General features: G+C 35.9%; 1 pseudogene; it reads left to right on the forward strand.

The window, feature by feature from the left end:
- Positions 1-9,677: 9,677 nt before the first annotated feature.
- LOC118357319 lies at positions 9,678-9,792 on the forward strand (annotated as a pseudogene).
- Positions 9,793-16,026: the final 6,234 nt, after the last annotated feature.

Here is a 16,026-nt window from a genome sequence, read left to right on the forward strand (position 1 = left end):
TCTCTTCCTATAGCATTACTTTCTTACATACTTCTTTATTTTTCTATTATCCATCTCTACCTATTAGAATATATGCTCTAGGAAGGGTGAGGTTTTGTATTTTTTCAATGCTATGTACCCAGAACGAAACAGTGCAACAGTGAATATTTGTTGAGAGAATGAATGAGTGAATGCCTATTAGGAATTGTATCTACATATCACAGATTTTATGTATAGTAAAAGGACTCATGAAAAGAGAAATTCTTATATATTAATATTTTTTAAGATGTGATACATTTTTTTAAAAACAACATAAGTATGATGAAAGATAAGGGAAAAAATCCTGCCCTCAGATAATAGAATTAGAATTTAAGTGGGGAAAAAAAGAAATACTGGAGAAATGATGGAGAGTAATTACAGTGAAAGTTCAAAGGAAGACTGGTTTAAACATTACTTGTAAATTGTCTCTATTTTGATTAGCTGGTAATTCTTATTCTGTCACATGGATTACAGATCCGGAAGAAAGGTGAGAGGGAAAAAGAAATACCAGACACTTAAATTATAACCCAGCAAAAAGGTCAAAGAAATGCTGGTTAACACTTTAATTCTTAAGGTTGACAAAATACTAAAAGAACTAAAAGCTCAAAAACGAAAGAAGTCTTTGCCACATTGGTGCCAAATTCAGATTGGTGCCCAGAGGAACAATAAAAATGCCATCCTTCTGGCAAGCAAAAAATTCTGAAATGAAACCTAATAATACAAATAGAAAGCGGCCATCAGTGTGACTAAGTATCCATTCTGTGGGCCTGTTTCATCAGTTCTTGTGTTTCACAATCAGTTATGGTGTTAAATATCACCCAACAGATTAGAATTGAGCAGAACAGTTCCAGTTGACTTGAAATTAGTCATGATAATGGGGAGAAAGGAGCTTCTGGACAAAGCTGCTCTATCACTTGCCAGTAGCGGCCGACGGAGGCCCCTCCCCCGCCGTCTATCTTGAAGCCCAAGCTTCATTTATCTGCAGGTTCTGAATTTTTGAATCCCAACTTCATAAGAACCAAAAAGGTTTTTTAAAAAAGGATATAGTTTTCACCAATTCTTAAATTACCTTATTACTCTTGTAATATAAATACAGAGAAATGACAAAAGCTAGACTGTAGGAGTTGGGAATAGAAGAGAAGGGAAAGCATATCTGAATATCTGTGAATAAACCAAATATATGACTTTTTCAATTTAATGCTTTTGTCAGTCTGTGTAAACCAGCTTTGCCAATATAACAAACACTGCCACAGTCTCAGTGGCTTAAAAAATGAAAAACTGTTCTCATGTCCCCGTTCACTCTGGGTTTGCCAAGGTTTCTGCTCTATGTGGTCCCCATGATGAAACATCCAGAGCATTGCCCGTAATCAAGGTAGAGAGAAAAAACAAGGCAGCAAATCACACAGGTAACATATAACATTCTTGCCTATATTTTATTAGCCAAAGCAGCTACATGGCCACACCTAACTTCGAAAGAACAGAAGTATGCAATCCAACCATGTACATAAGAAGTATGCAATCCAACCATGTAGATAAGAAGAAAACCAAAAATATTTGCTTGACAGAAATAGCAAATATGGCAATGCTCACAAAAACTTATTTGAGTACTGAAACTAAGCCTCAGGCAGGTTAAATAACTCCTCAATGACACTGGTTAGTGGCAAAGCCAGTTTTGAAATCCAGTCATTTCTGACTCCAGGAGAGAAAGAGATGAGAATTGGGAAACGAGTAGGGTGAATTTTTGATTAATTCAATATTACTAAACCCTTGCTGCTGGAAATTGTCTTGTCTTTGGAAGCAGCATCAGCATCACCTGGGAATTTATTAGAAATGCACAATATCAGCCCCATCCAAGGTAGTGAACCAGAATTTACCTTTTAACAAGGACTCTTGACAATTCATATGCACATTAAAGTTTGAGAAGCACTGTCCTAAACTTCATCTGTCTATGCACATACATTAGGTTGCATTGGAAATAATCTATGGCTCTTCCCTGCTCTAAGCCTACACCTATTCATTTAGGAATCATAATACCTTCCCCCCACATTTCCCACCACCATCACCCACTCATTTCTGGGACTCCTGTGAAAGAATGTAATAAATAGGCCTGTCCTCCCTCAACTCTAACACATCTCTCTCACTTTCCCTGCTTGTGATCTCCAGACACTTCTCTTTCCTGCCTCTGGTAACCCTTAGGATAACAGATATATCCTATTATCTGTGCCAGAGTTGGGAAGAATGCACCTCTATGGAAATCATGTTGAAGCGTGAGAGCGAGGTTCTTGTCTCACAGTGTTAAAGGATGAATCTCTCAGACAAAGGAGGGCGAGTAAAGCGATAGAGTTTTATTAAGTGAGGATATGGACAAAGCTCTCAGGAGTGAGAGGGGTCCTGACAGTGTGGCCACCGAGGGCTTTTAGGGTTTGTCTCTTATAGAAAGCTAACCAGGGAACCTAAATGTTTTTAACATCTCTACTGGTAGCACCATTGAGTAAGGACTAGCGATAACACCTGCAATGGCTTACTTCTTTTTTAGGGTCCGGTTATTCCTAGTCAGTCACAAGTAGCTATTGTAACAAGACCCCACCTTTGACACCTAGGACAGGGTGGTCTGATTTGTTTCCTTATCTCTGGTTTCCTTTCGTCTCCATATTTTTTAATTTTTGTGAGTCTGATCCCGTGGGTAGCCCCCTACCTCCCCTGCCCCCACCTAGCCCCTCCTGTCCCTTACTCAGTGTCACAACTGACCATCTAGGCCTCTAAGCACCACTGCTTATGCCCAGAATCAAACACGTTCATTCACATACACAGCTCCTTCAGCTTTCCATTGGAGCAACACGTTTCAAAAGGCTCAAGGTCAGTCTAGTGACCAAGTGTGGTCAACAGTGATTGGGATGATAGACGGCTTTCTCTCATCTCTATTGTGCTCACAGCTCTTCTTCTTTTTTTTTTTCCCTAAAAACATCAACCCCCAGAGAACTATGTGCCACACACCTACTTCAGCCAAAAAAAAACGAAACTCTCCTGGATATTATTAATTCATGTAAATAACACTCGGGGTAAAGGATACTTCAGCCCAGCAGAAATTATCTTTTATAATTAACATATCTAGGCTATCAAATAGAAAGTGATCATTTGCAATAAATCTAAAGACCCTCTTATTTTGACAAGTGGCATAGCTTCATACTACTTTCTTTTCAAAAATTACCATAGAGAATATTATCCTCAAGTGTCTTGATATCTTTCTATTGTTAAAAACAAGACCACAGGCCCCAAATGGAATTGCTTCTACTAAAGCTCCATGTGACCAAACTGAGACTTAACCAACTACAGTTTCAGCTCTGTGAGAAATGGAATCTTAAACCAGTTGATCAGGAATCTCCTGATCAGCACTAGTTAGGTAAACTACCTGAAAGATCCCTGCCATCTTCTAACGGAAGGTCACCATGTACCCAGTCTCTTTTTTGCCTAGTATAACTTCCTTGTTTTTTCTCCCTCTGCCTAGAAGACACTTTCATTCTGTACAGCCCCCTTGAGCTTTCTTTCTCTCTGCTAGATTGGATGCTGCTTGTTTTGAATTGATTTTTGCCCAAACTCTTAAAAATGTTAATATGCCTCAGTTTATCTTTTAATACTGTTATACATAATAAGAAATTAAATTTTTATAAGAAAATCTATAACTCATAAAGAAAGAATGAGAAAGAAAAGCCTAAATAATAAGTATATATCAACAGGACAGAGTGTGCCACATGAAATAGAAGCTGACTTGAATTTTCCTACACGGGACTAGCCTTCATTTTAGAAACAAATCCCTCCTGCCCTGAATCATGGTTAAGATGTCCACCTAGATATAACATTTCCCAAACCAGAGGACCAAGCATTAGCCCATGGGATAAGAGCAACTTTCAGGTCATACACTTTAAAGAAGCTACTTATCTTCCACTCACTCGTTTCCACTTTCCCAAGCCTAGGAAGTAGCAACCACTGGAGTGGTCACCTTGGATCCAGGGATGGAATTTATGCTGATGATGGAGAAGCAACTCTTCCGAAACTGATTATGTGCCATCTTAGAATTTTATGCAAAAGAGACATAAATCTTCTGTCATGTTTAAGTCACTGCTAATTGATCTCTCAAAGTATTTGGATTAATATTCTAATACAAGACTTAATATAAAAATTATTTGTTTTTCAAAAAAAATCTTTTTTCAACAGAATCCAGCCTCTTAAAGAATATCCATGGAACTGGAGGTCTTGCTTTGACTGCTTGAATGAGAACTAAAAACAGCAGAATTATTACAAAAGAACAGAAGGAAAAGACATCTGTATTTAGCTTTAGAAAAGTAAATAATCTTTACTTTTTAAAGCAAATTTGGAAGAGTTTAAAATTTTCATAGGCATAAATTCAAATTTATTTGCCAAATACTTTTGCATGAAGTGAAGGAGGATTTTCTAAAGCTATACATTTCATTTATGCTTTTATTTAACTAAATGTATAATGTGAACCTTTAAATCTCCTCTTTCTGGATTTCTCTATTTCTATAAATGAGGTCCTCATTTTCCCCAGCTCCAAACTATTGTTCCAGCCTTCATTCCTCTCTCTTTCTGCCTCTTTATTGGCCTCTTCTTCCTTTGTTTGGACAGCTTCCCAAATGAATTTCTTCTCTTTCACTTCAGGGCTCTATTTAAATCCTAACCCACTTCTTCCAGAATTTTAAGTGACCATTACTCCAGCTGGTTCCAGCCCCTTGTTCTTTCTCTTCTTCCAGTTCAGAATGCACTGGGGCATGTTTTTAAAATCTTCATTGTGCAAATCATTCCCTTCTTCAAATAGCCTAAAAGATAACAGTATACATATTAAACTTCTTAAATGTTCTATTACTAAAATCTATTGTGATATGTTCCCTTTCTTCCTCAGTAGTAGACCATAGGATCCTCCCTCTCAGCTTCACCCAATGATAGTTACTCTTTATTTCCTGAATACAAAACACATAGTCACACCTCCATTTGCTCAGTCCACACTCTGCCTGAAAAGCCTTCTGTATGCAAAACCTCCCCAAGGCCCCTTCTTCCTCCAAAACTCATATCCTGTCTCCACTCTTTCCCGAAGATTGTCAACGGTCCTAAGGGCTCAACCTCTCTTCTTCTGAATAAGTGGGGTTCTTATGATCTGTTTCATTCACCCGGACCCTCTACACTTTCTCATACTTCACGGGCCAGCAGCAAACAGCAATCAGTTGTAATATATATCCGACATACTGTGCAGGAGGCAGTATGCCTAACGGTGGGAATTCAGAGAAAGAAGAGATACGATACCTGCTGCCTTTGAGAGGCTTACAGACAATTTGGAAAGACCTATCATCAAAATTAAAAGAAACAAATCACAAATCAAGATTATATAGAGCCCTTAGAATTCAGAAGTAAGGCTGTGAACACATTTACGGTTATGGCTTTCACCCTAGCCCCTGGGATTTTATCATTTCATCTGTCATTCTTCTCCCAAAACTCTTATTAGTTTTAAAATTATTCCAAAAATTAATATTTAAAGCTCTTTGAAGTAAGAAAATGTAAAGGACCAATAACGTATATAACCTTTATGTTGAGCAAATATCTCTCTCCCACTTCTAATGTGCCTTTGTATGAAAAGTGGGATGATTCCATGCTTTCCCATTGATCTTTAGGTAATTAAAAAAATTACACAGTAACTTTAAGTTATAAAACGTCTCAAATTCATTAATAAAAACATCCAATGCCACATAGTAATTAACATTGTGAACCTGAATTCAAGTTGAATCATCTCCCTCACCTGTCCTGTAGAGATGACTGAAAGCAGAATGTAAACAAATGGGGTGAGGCATAGTTTTTCTTCTCTCCTTCTGGCCTTCATTCATTCTCTGATTTTGACAACTAAGGTTTCTGAACCTGCCCAAGTCAGAGCAGAAGTAGTGGGACAGGAGACATCTTACTGACTCTCAGAAGGAGGGCTCACACACTTTTGGTGTAGTGGGCTCAGTGCTGACTTGCCCACTCCTTGCTACTCTTGTGGATTCCTTGGAAATCTCACTTACTACACTCTTGTCCTTGAAGTTCCCTGGACCCACACAAATACACTCTATTTTGTGCTTGCTCACTCTCTCTTCTGCTTCTAGTAATCAGTGCTCTACTTCTGACTTCTCCTCTGCTGAGTCCAGATCTCCCATCTAGGAATGTGGCTTTCTTGCCCATGTTCTACATCTGGGCAATGGGGGAAACCATCTTTTGCTCAGACAAATGAGAGTGCAGGCTAATCTCAGCCTAAGCAGACTGCTCACCTGTCTCTTACCCTCTAGATTTCCCAGGCATGTGTGAGACGCTGGTCAATTTGCCTTAATTCAGGATATCAAGCTCTTCTGGTTAGGGCTGTCAGATTTAGCAAATTAAAGTACAAATGCTCTATTAAATTTAGATTTTAGATCTCAACAGATATTTTTAGTATAAGTATATCCCATGCATAGTAAGTATAAGTATAGCCCTAAAAGGCTATTTATTGTTCATCTGCAATTGCAATTTAGTTTTGGCTAGCGTATCCTGTATTTTATCTGGACGCTGTTTCACAGTAGTTCTGCTGATGTCACTCTCTTGACCTGAGGTGACGAGGGGACTCCCCCAGCTCTCTACTTGGGAGAGGAGTCAAAGAAATCTCTCAGTTTCCCTTACACAAAATGTCCTTTTCATTAATCCTCTACCAATCGCTACCCTTTGAAGTATTTTAAATAATCAACTTTAAAGATGATAACCTTTCTTAATATTTTCTTTGGAAAGTTTCATCTTGATTTGGTGGAGATGCAAGGATTAAAGGAATCGCATGCATTGCTGATAAAAAATGTTAATTGTTACAACCATGTTTGTTTACAACCTGACAAAATCTATTAAAACAAAAATTACATACACACTTTGGAGACACCTTTCCTGAGAATCATCATAGCCATATAAAATGACACTAGTATAAAATGTTTTATAACAAAGATATCCTAGCTGAATCAGTTCAAAGGAACCAAGAAGAAAAAAAAATCAGTAAAAATTTAAATCACCATCAATAGAGAAATAACTGAATAATTTATGATATAAACCTCACTCTGAAATACTAAAGAGAATAAATGAGACCTATGCCAATTGATTTTGAGAGATTTCCATAAGTTAGAGTTAAGTGGGGAAAAGCCTAAATTCATGAAAAAGTACATATTTCTGATAAACAATGATTCAATGAAATAGATGTGTCTGTAATTTTTCCTATAACAGGATAACGGAGAGAAATATAAAAGAATGCATATAATTATGTTTATGACACAGGCCCTGGGGAATAAATGTGTGAGGGTTGGGGAGTCTAGTAGAAGATGAGGTTTTAGAAAGTAGGTAGAACCAAAAAATAGGGAAAGTGTGCTTTTATATATATATATATATATATATATATATACATATATATACACACGTGTGTGTGTTTGTATATATAAAAGCACATATATAAATATATAAATATATATATGCTTTTTAATATATTATATACTTATATATAAATATATATACACACATATATTTTGTATATATACATATAGCTTTTAATTTAAAAAACTAAAAATAATAGCTATCATTATTTTTTGCTAAAAACAAGCTCTTTGCCAGTATAAAAATTCTACTTTCAAAAGCTCTTTTACAGAGTATTGATCTTTTCCATTAAACTAGACCTAGAGCTGGCCTTTATTATTGATTTTAGCATACAATCTTTACCCCTAAGACTTCAGGCTAACTTTGTATAAGTAAATTGTTCAATCATTAAAATAGTTCAAATACCCACAGATAGTAGCTGTTGTTCTTTATGAGCATACAGTAACCAAAAAAAGTAATTTTGCTGTAAGTCCTAAAAGGCAAACAAGCTGAGTTTCAGAGAAACATAGTGCATAGAGGAAATCAAAACCATCCAACAGGAACTCCCTCAGTTTGCTCTTAAAAAACACAAAACTTACAAACCTATTCATTCAGGGTAACATCTTTTCCTTCCTGTGAGATTAGAAGAGGTGGCACTTCTCTTTTAAACACAACCTTTAATCTGTGCTTTGAGATCGAGTCACTTTTCTATTCTGAGAATGCTTGTATTATTAATTATTGCTTCTAATTCCTATTTATAAAACCAGTTCCTCTCAATTGGATCCTTTTTTCTAGTATTAAATTACACAAAGTCATCCTTCAACTCCGTATCTGCCTCCACCTTATCTCATACTTTTCTTATAGAAAAATTGTTCATCGTTTCATCTCTACTTAAGCTCATCACTCCTGAATCCAGTCCAGACCAGGTTTCTCTCTCTTTTCTATAGTGAAAACTCACTGATATTACCATTGACCCTCATGTCACAGAATTCAATGGATATTTTTCTATCCTCATCATATCTGACATTTCCACAGCATTTCTATTATCTCTGATATTTTCTTTTTCTCCTCTTGGCCAATATAATATCACCATCTCTTGGTTTTCTAACTGTATTTCTGTTTTCTTTTTAATCAGATTTGTGTCCATTTTTCTACTCCTCACTATTTTTAATGTTGTAATTTCTCAAGGCCCAGATATCTTCTCTTTGCTTTAAAAAATTAGATCCACGTCCTTAATAATCATCTCTATGCTGATGACTTCCATGTTTCCATCTTTGTAGTTCCAGCTAGACCTTTCCTCTGGACCATATCATACATCCAACTGCCTACTCAGCATCTTTACTTGGATGTCAAAAACATTTTAAACTTTCCATATCTGTGATTGAGCACCTTATGTTCCTTCAAAACCTCGACACTCTCCCACTCTAGAGTACAGCACCATAATCTTCCAGAGGTATAAACAGAAGCCTACAAGTCACTCTTATTACCTCCCTTTTCTCATCCTCCCATACTTAATTGATCATTAAATCCTTTAAATTGATCATTCAAATGTATTTCAAACCTCTGCTCTTACCACCATCTCCTTTTCCATCAGCCATTGTCCAAGCTACTCTCTTCTTATTCATGGACAATATTTATAATAAATTCAAATATATAAATTATTATTATTATTATTTAGCCCAATGACTGCTTTTTTTTTTAATCTATATTAGGTCTCCTCCCACTATTCTCCAAACTAGGCAGTATTGTTCTATTAATAAATTTGATCATGTAACTTTCTGCTTAAAACTCTTCAGTGACTTTGAATTGTCCTTCGGAAAAAGACTAAGGTCCTTAATATTGCCTATAAGCCCTGTATGATCTGGCTCTTTTCATTGTATATAGTCTTACCCTTTCCCAGATCATCCTTTCCCAGGGAAATATTTTTAAATCTCACAGACTAAGTGAAGTTGGTGGTGGTGGTGGTTTGTTTTTGTTTTTGTTTTTTTTTTATCTCTTATGGTATTATATTTCCATCCTAGTGCTTATCTCAGTTTTTAAATAAATAACTATTCATGATTTAACCTTTCATTTGTAGCCTCCATCAGAACAGAGAGAATTTTTATTTTCACACTCTTGCATTTCTAGCTCAAAGCCCTGAACAAGGCACACAATCAATACAAAAAAAAAAACAAAAAACTGGTTATTAAATAAATGAAAAGAGGGGACTCCTACCCCCAGCTAGTACGCAGACTGCATCGCAGGGAGCCCAGTTGATCAGGATGATCACAGACGTGCAGCTCGCCATCTTCCCCAACATGCTGGGCGTGTCGCTCTTTCTGCTTGTCATTCTCTTATCACTATGTGGCCATCAACAATGCCAAGAAGCAGGAATGAAAGTGGCGCTTTCTCTGCCCCAGGGTTCCAGGACACAGTCTGAGGCAAGATGGAGGGTGTGAGGGGCCTTCACACTTCACTTCATCCCTCTACCCATCACAACATACAAAGCAACCACACCTGGATTTTTCCAAACAACTTTTATTTCCTCAAAGTCTTCCTTAACCCTATGGAACAAGAAGCTGCCACTGAGTAGGGCCCAGTATAGGAGTTTCTTTTCTACTCCCTCCCCCCAATATAAAGATATAGATATATTTTAAAAAAAAAATAAATAAATGAAAAGAAATGGACACAGGATAATGTAGCATTTGAGAGAACAAGTTCTAGAATCAGAAAACCTTGAATTTCAAATCTGATTTTTCCCTTACTAGTTGTATGGTCCTGGGCAGTTTATTTCTCTCCTAGTTTCCTCATCCTTACTAGGGAGATAATAATTCTTACCTCATATGCTTATTTAAAAAATCAATAGTTTAACATTAAGTGAGTACATTGGGCTTGGCACTGAGCTAATTGCTTTTACATGCATCATCTCACTTAAAATTAATACCATGAAGTAGGTGTTAATATTATTCTTGTTTTAGAGGGGAGGAAACAGAAAATTAGAGGACTAAGTAACTTCCCAAAGTCACACGGGCAGTAAGTGGAAGAGTTATGAGTAAAACTTAGGTCTATTTGACACCAAAGTCCATGTTTTAAGCCTTATTGCTTTAGTCATTCTTCTCCTTCTACTAATCTGATGTGTGGCTCCAGTAAGATTATCTATACACTGCTCACCACTGTGTCTAGCACATGGTAAATTCTCCAGCAAAAGCACATCATTGGTTTTCTCACTGTTATTATTGTTACTACTGCTACTACTATTATTATTAGCACAGATTATAAGACCTAGGAAGTGAAAATGATAGATTCTCATTTCCCGAGAGGATAAATTTATATCATCTTAATAAGTCCCCAATCAATTCCATCTGCTACAGAGCTGATGGCTTGCATCTAAGATGGTAAAGCTTTCTTCCCAGTCTTCAAGTTCCCTCCAAATTCCTTCATGTCTAAGAAGCCTGCCCAATTACTTCCAAGAGAAAGAAACTCATTTGAACTTGCACCGGTGATAGGGCCATCAATCACAGCCCATCCAGCATAATTTCTCTTTAGTATTATTCATCGTCTCAGTTTAGAGACACCATGGCCCTCCAACTGCATTAAAATTTTGCTAAACTCCAGCCTTTTACTACTTTGTACTCCCTAAGCACCCAACCAAATGCTTTGCACACCATTAGTGAGGGAACAAATATTTGTTAACTGATTGATTGAAAAGAAACAGAAAACATCATAATTGAATAATCTTCTTTATGGCCTCTTCAGAGACCAAAACGTCAATGTTCAAATGTGAGTAAATCATGAGAGGGACGTTGTGAGTTCAGAGAAAGGTCACTCAGAGCAATAGTTTCTTCAAAGGCTTCTCACCAGATCAGCTAATTTCTCACTAAGCCTACTGATTTCCACAGAGACACTATCATAGCTTACAGAGATATTTCTGTCTTTTTAAATTTATAAAATTTAATAGCATGGCTCTGCATAAAGATTTAATGACTGATTTTCCAAGGGCTATTGGCATTATTTATAACTGTTCTAATTGTAATTATAGCCAGCACCCTAACGTAATCAAACGGGTGAATGTAAAACAGTGAGTTAGGAAAATAAAAATATCATAGAAGTAATACATACCTTTCTTATATACTGAAGAACAATTCTGGCATACTTGACACTTTAATAGATAAGCATTAGGGTTTTTTAATTCACATTAGAAATAATAAACACACACACACACACACACACACACATACACATGCTACTATCAATAAGCTCATTCATTATACCTTTTGACCTACATATATTTCATTCTTTTTTGTTCCTATTTGTGTCCACTGACCTTTTTCACTATAAGAAAATTAACAGCTTAACAGTATTCCTATATACATATTTATCCTATGAACTGATAAGGTTATTTAACTTTTGAGATGACTTAAAAATCTTAAAATCAATACCAGGCTCCCAGATTTCCTTACAATAGTGGTTTAGGGGTAGATCTTGGTTGGAAAGAGGAAGGGAAGATAGGATAGGCCTGGAAATTGTTTTGAAACTGCACTTATGTGACAAGTATACTGATTTGTTTAGACGAAATGATTTCTTGGATTGTCTTTGGAGGACCTGATGGAGAATATAGTCGGGAAAGACTAAGCTCCCCTACCCTAGTCCCTACTACTTCCACCTAATTTTTCTGGTGGCAAACCAGGAACATGCTGGCTGAAGAATTGACAGAGAACATTCATGCGTTTCAATCTCTCAAATCAGTTAAAAAAAATAAAAATAGAAATGTTAACTTTCTACTAAACCTGATTTTTCAAAACTTTCTTCTAGATTTTATTTGTCCTTAAAGAATAGCCAAAAACATGTTTATTTTGAACTATGTATGTAAAATTTCTGCAGTCCTGAATTTTAGATAAAGAGCTTTGTTGCTTACTTTTTTCTAATATATCAATGTATTCTCCAGTCATTTTGGAAATAAGTCCTTGGGAGGGATAAATACTTCTTTTCTGCAAGGATGTCTCTTAGAAGGTTAGGCAAAATTGAAAGTTTAGAAATTTACTTTTTATTCTTATTTTTCTCCTTTCTCATGAAAACAAGGTTTCTCCAAAAATATTTTTAATGCATTGCTTAATCAAGAAAACTGCGAGATAAAGAAATCTGTAGAACCTCACAGAAACTAGTACTAATGACTAATAGTTACAACACATATTTAAGGGTACAAAAATGTTATATAATAGAAAATGGGCAATCAGACCCAAGTCATGATAAAACCATAACGTTTTGAATATATTTGATTGCAGATGATATTGTCCTTTGATTTGTAAATTATGTTGGCAAATATCTTGTTTATCTTCATCGCTTTCCAAATGAAAGAACTAACATCCAAAGAGGCCAAATTGCTTGTCCAAGATAAACTAGCCAGATATTAAATTATTCATCACTAAAATAAAAATTTCTTAACACACTTCTCATCAGCTAATTCCACAACCGTTTTCTCAATTAAAACTTGTTATTCTTTAGTAATGTTATAAAGAAACATTAAATATTCAAGTTTTAAAAGAAGCCCATGTCTTGCCTATATTAAATACATTTCATTCAATGACTTACAGGGAAATTTAATCTATTACAACCTACCAGCAATTTCTGAAGTGTGTGTACATTTTCATAACTTCTATTTAACTTTTAGAATACAATCTGTAGGGAAACATGGAAAACTAACTCTATCTTAGGCAATAATGTAAAAATGAAATAGAGTTTTACAAAGAATATTTGGTATATTATAAAAAGACATAGGTCTATAACATCTAGTAAAGTGTATTTTCTTCTGGCTTCTAACAGACATTGGTCTAGAGGTATTCTATAGCACTTAGAGAACATGCTGGGGTAATTTTCAACTTCTGATAATATGACAGATCACAAAGCCCTCCCCCCACCAAAAAAAAAATCCTTATTGATATAAAATATCTAAAAATTCTGGTTATTAGGGCACCTATGTGGCTCAGTCAGTTAAGCATCTGACTCTTGATTCCAGCTCAGGTCACGATCTCAGGGTCCTAAGAGTGAACTCCACGTAGGGCTCCACACTGGGCTTGAAGCCTGCTTGAGATTCTCTCTCTCCCTTTCCTTCTGCCCTTCCTCCCACCCTCCCTCTCTTAAAAAAATCTGCTTATAACTAATATCTTTTTAAAAACACAACTAAATTTGTGAGAAAGAAAGGGAAATCGCCAGGGACCAAACACCAAAGAAACAACAGAAAACTAAGGTGATGAATGTGAAAGCAAATTATAGTAGGCTGTTCTGGAAAGAAGAAAGAATCTTATATTTGAGCTGAGGGAAAGGGGAAATAAAAATAAAGAAGGAAAGAATGAAAGGAGAGAAGGAAGGGAGGAAGGGAGGGAGGGAGGTAGGGAGGAAGGAAGGAAGGAAGGAAGGAAGGAAGGAAGGAAGGAAGGAAGGAAGGAAGGAAGGAAGGAAAGGGAAGGAAGTCATCAGGGAATGATGGCAGGGTGTACAGATAATTTAAAGGGTGATGACATAGAGAATGGCAAGATGACTGCTTTAGATTGGATAGTCTAAGTCTCTGCATGTTGACATTTGCTGAAACATTAATAACACAAAAGGAAATAACTACACAAAAACCAGGCAGAAGAGCATTTCAGGCAAGAGAAATATTAACAATATCATTATCTATGATATTCATTCAGTCATTAAAGAGATCATGGAAGATTAACCAAAAAAATGCTCAAAATAAAATTTTCAGTTTAAAATAATGTCTCCAACAGCAAAATATATTTAATATAATGCATTTTTGTAGAGAGAGAGAGAGGCATGCAGAAACAGAAACATAATTGAGAGAATAGACAAACACTGTTTTAAGTGGGACTATATTAAACTAAAAAGGTCTTCACAGAAAAAAATAAAATAAAAACAATTAACAAAGTGAAAAGGCGACCTTCTGAATGGGAGAAAATATTTGCAAACCATATGTCATATAAGAGGTTAATATCCAAAATATACAAAGAACTCATACAACTCAATAACAAAAAACAATCTGATTCAAAAATGGGCATAGAAACTTGGAGTAAACATTTAGAAACTTAGAATAAACATTTTTCTAAAGAAAATATCCAAATGGCCAACAGGTAAATGAAAAAGTGCTCAACATCACTAATCGGCAGGGAAACACAAATTAAAACCACAATGAGCCTCCTCACACGTGTCAGAATGGCTGTCTTCAGGAAGACTAGAGATAACAAATATCGGCAATGATGTGGGAAAAAGAGAACCTTGTACGCTGTCGGTGGGATTGTAGATCAGTGAAGCCACTGCAGAAAACACTATGGAGGTTTCTCAAAAAATTAAAAATAGAACTACCTACAATCCAGCAATCTCACTTCTGGGTATATATCCGAAGGAAGTGTAAACAGGATCTCAAAGAGATATCTGCACTCTTGTGTTTATTGCAGCATTATTCACATAGTCAAGATATGGAAACAATATAAGTGTCCATCATTGGGTAAATGGATCAAGATGTGTGATTTTTATACAATGGAATATTATTCAGCCATGAGAAAGAAGGAAATCTTGCTATTTGTAATAGCATGGATAGACCTTGAGGGCATTATGCTAAGTGAGATAATTCAGACAGATAAAGGCAAATACTACATTGACATCACTTACATGTGGCATCTAAAAAAGCTGAACCCATAGAAACAGAGAGTAGATGGTGGTTACCAGGTGCCATGGCTGGGGTAGGGGAAGAGAATTGGGGATATGATTTTAGGGTAGAAACTTGCAAATAGTAGATAAATTCTGGATATCTAATGCACAGCATAGAGCTTACAGCCAACCATACTATATTATAAACTTCAAAGTTGCTTAAAGGCTGGATCTTAATTGTTCTTACCACAAAAGAGAAATGGTAATAATGTGACATGACAGCAGTGTTAGCTAATGCTAAGGTGGTAAGCATGTTGCAATACATAAAGGTATCAAGTCAGCATGTTGTACATCTTAAACTTACATGTACAATTATATGTCAATTGTATCTCTATTTTAAAAAGTGGTTGTATATGGGATGGACTTATGGGTAATGCTTATGTTATTTTTGTTTATTTGCATTTATTAAATTTTGACAATAAACGTAGTATTTTGAAATCAGAAAAACATTAATTTTATCAATTAACACCATTATTATTGTTATTGAAAGACTATACTAATCAGTAGTCTCCATTACATTTATCCACTCCACCAGTCAAAGCACCATGGCCTTCATTTCAAAACGATAAACTGCTCTTTGGCCACCTTTTTGATTTGAGGAAAAATGGACTAAATTAAAATCTTAGGAATGAAGGAAATGGGTATGCTCTAATCTCAGCTATCTGTTATCAGCTATCCTCTATGTGTTCCTGACTCCCATACTAAGCTTTCCAGAAATTGATCTCACTGCAAAATTAGCACCAGTGACTCAGAACAGGATGAGGCATGAGTTTCACCACCGGCTGGTTCATGGTCATGTGATATGCCATTCCTCAAAGCTCACAGATGACAGTCATTAAGGATTAGTTTCAGATGTCCTAATAGATACCTTTTACCTTCAGAATCAAAGCAAATCTACAATTACTGGGAGAGCACGGACTCAGGCTGATT

The sequence above is a fragment of the Zalophus californianus genome, chromosome 9 (assembly GCF_009762305.2).
Source record: "Zalophus californianus isolate mZalCal1 chromosome 9, mZalCal1.pri.v2, whole genome shotgun sequence".
NCBI classification, from domain to species: Eukaryota; Metazoa; Chordata; class Mammalia; order Carnivora; family Otariidae; genus Zalophus; species Zalophus californianus.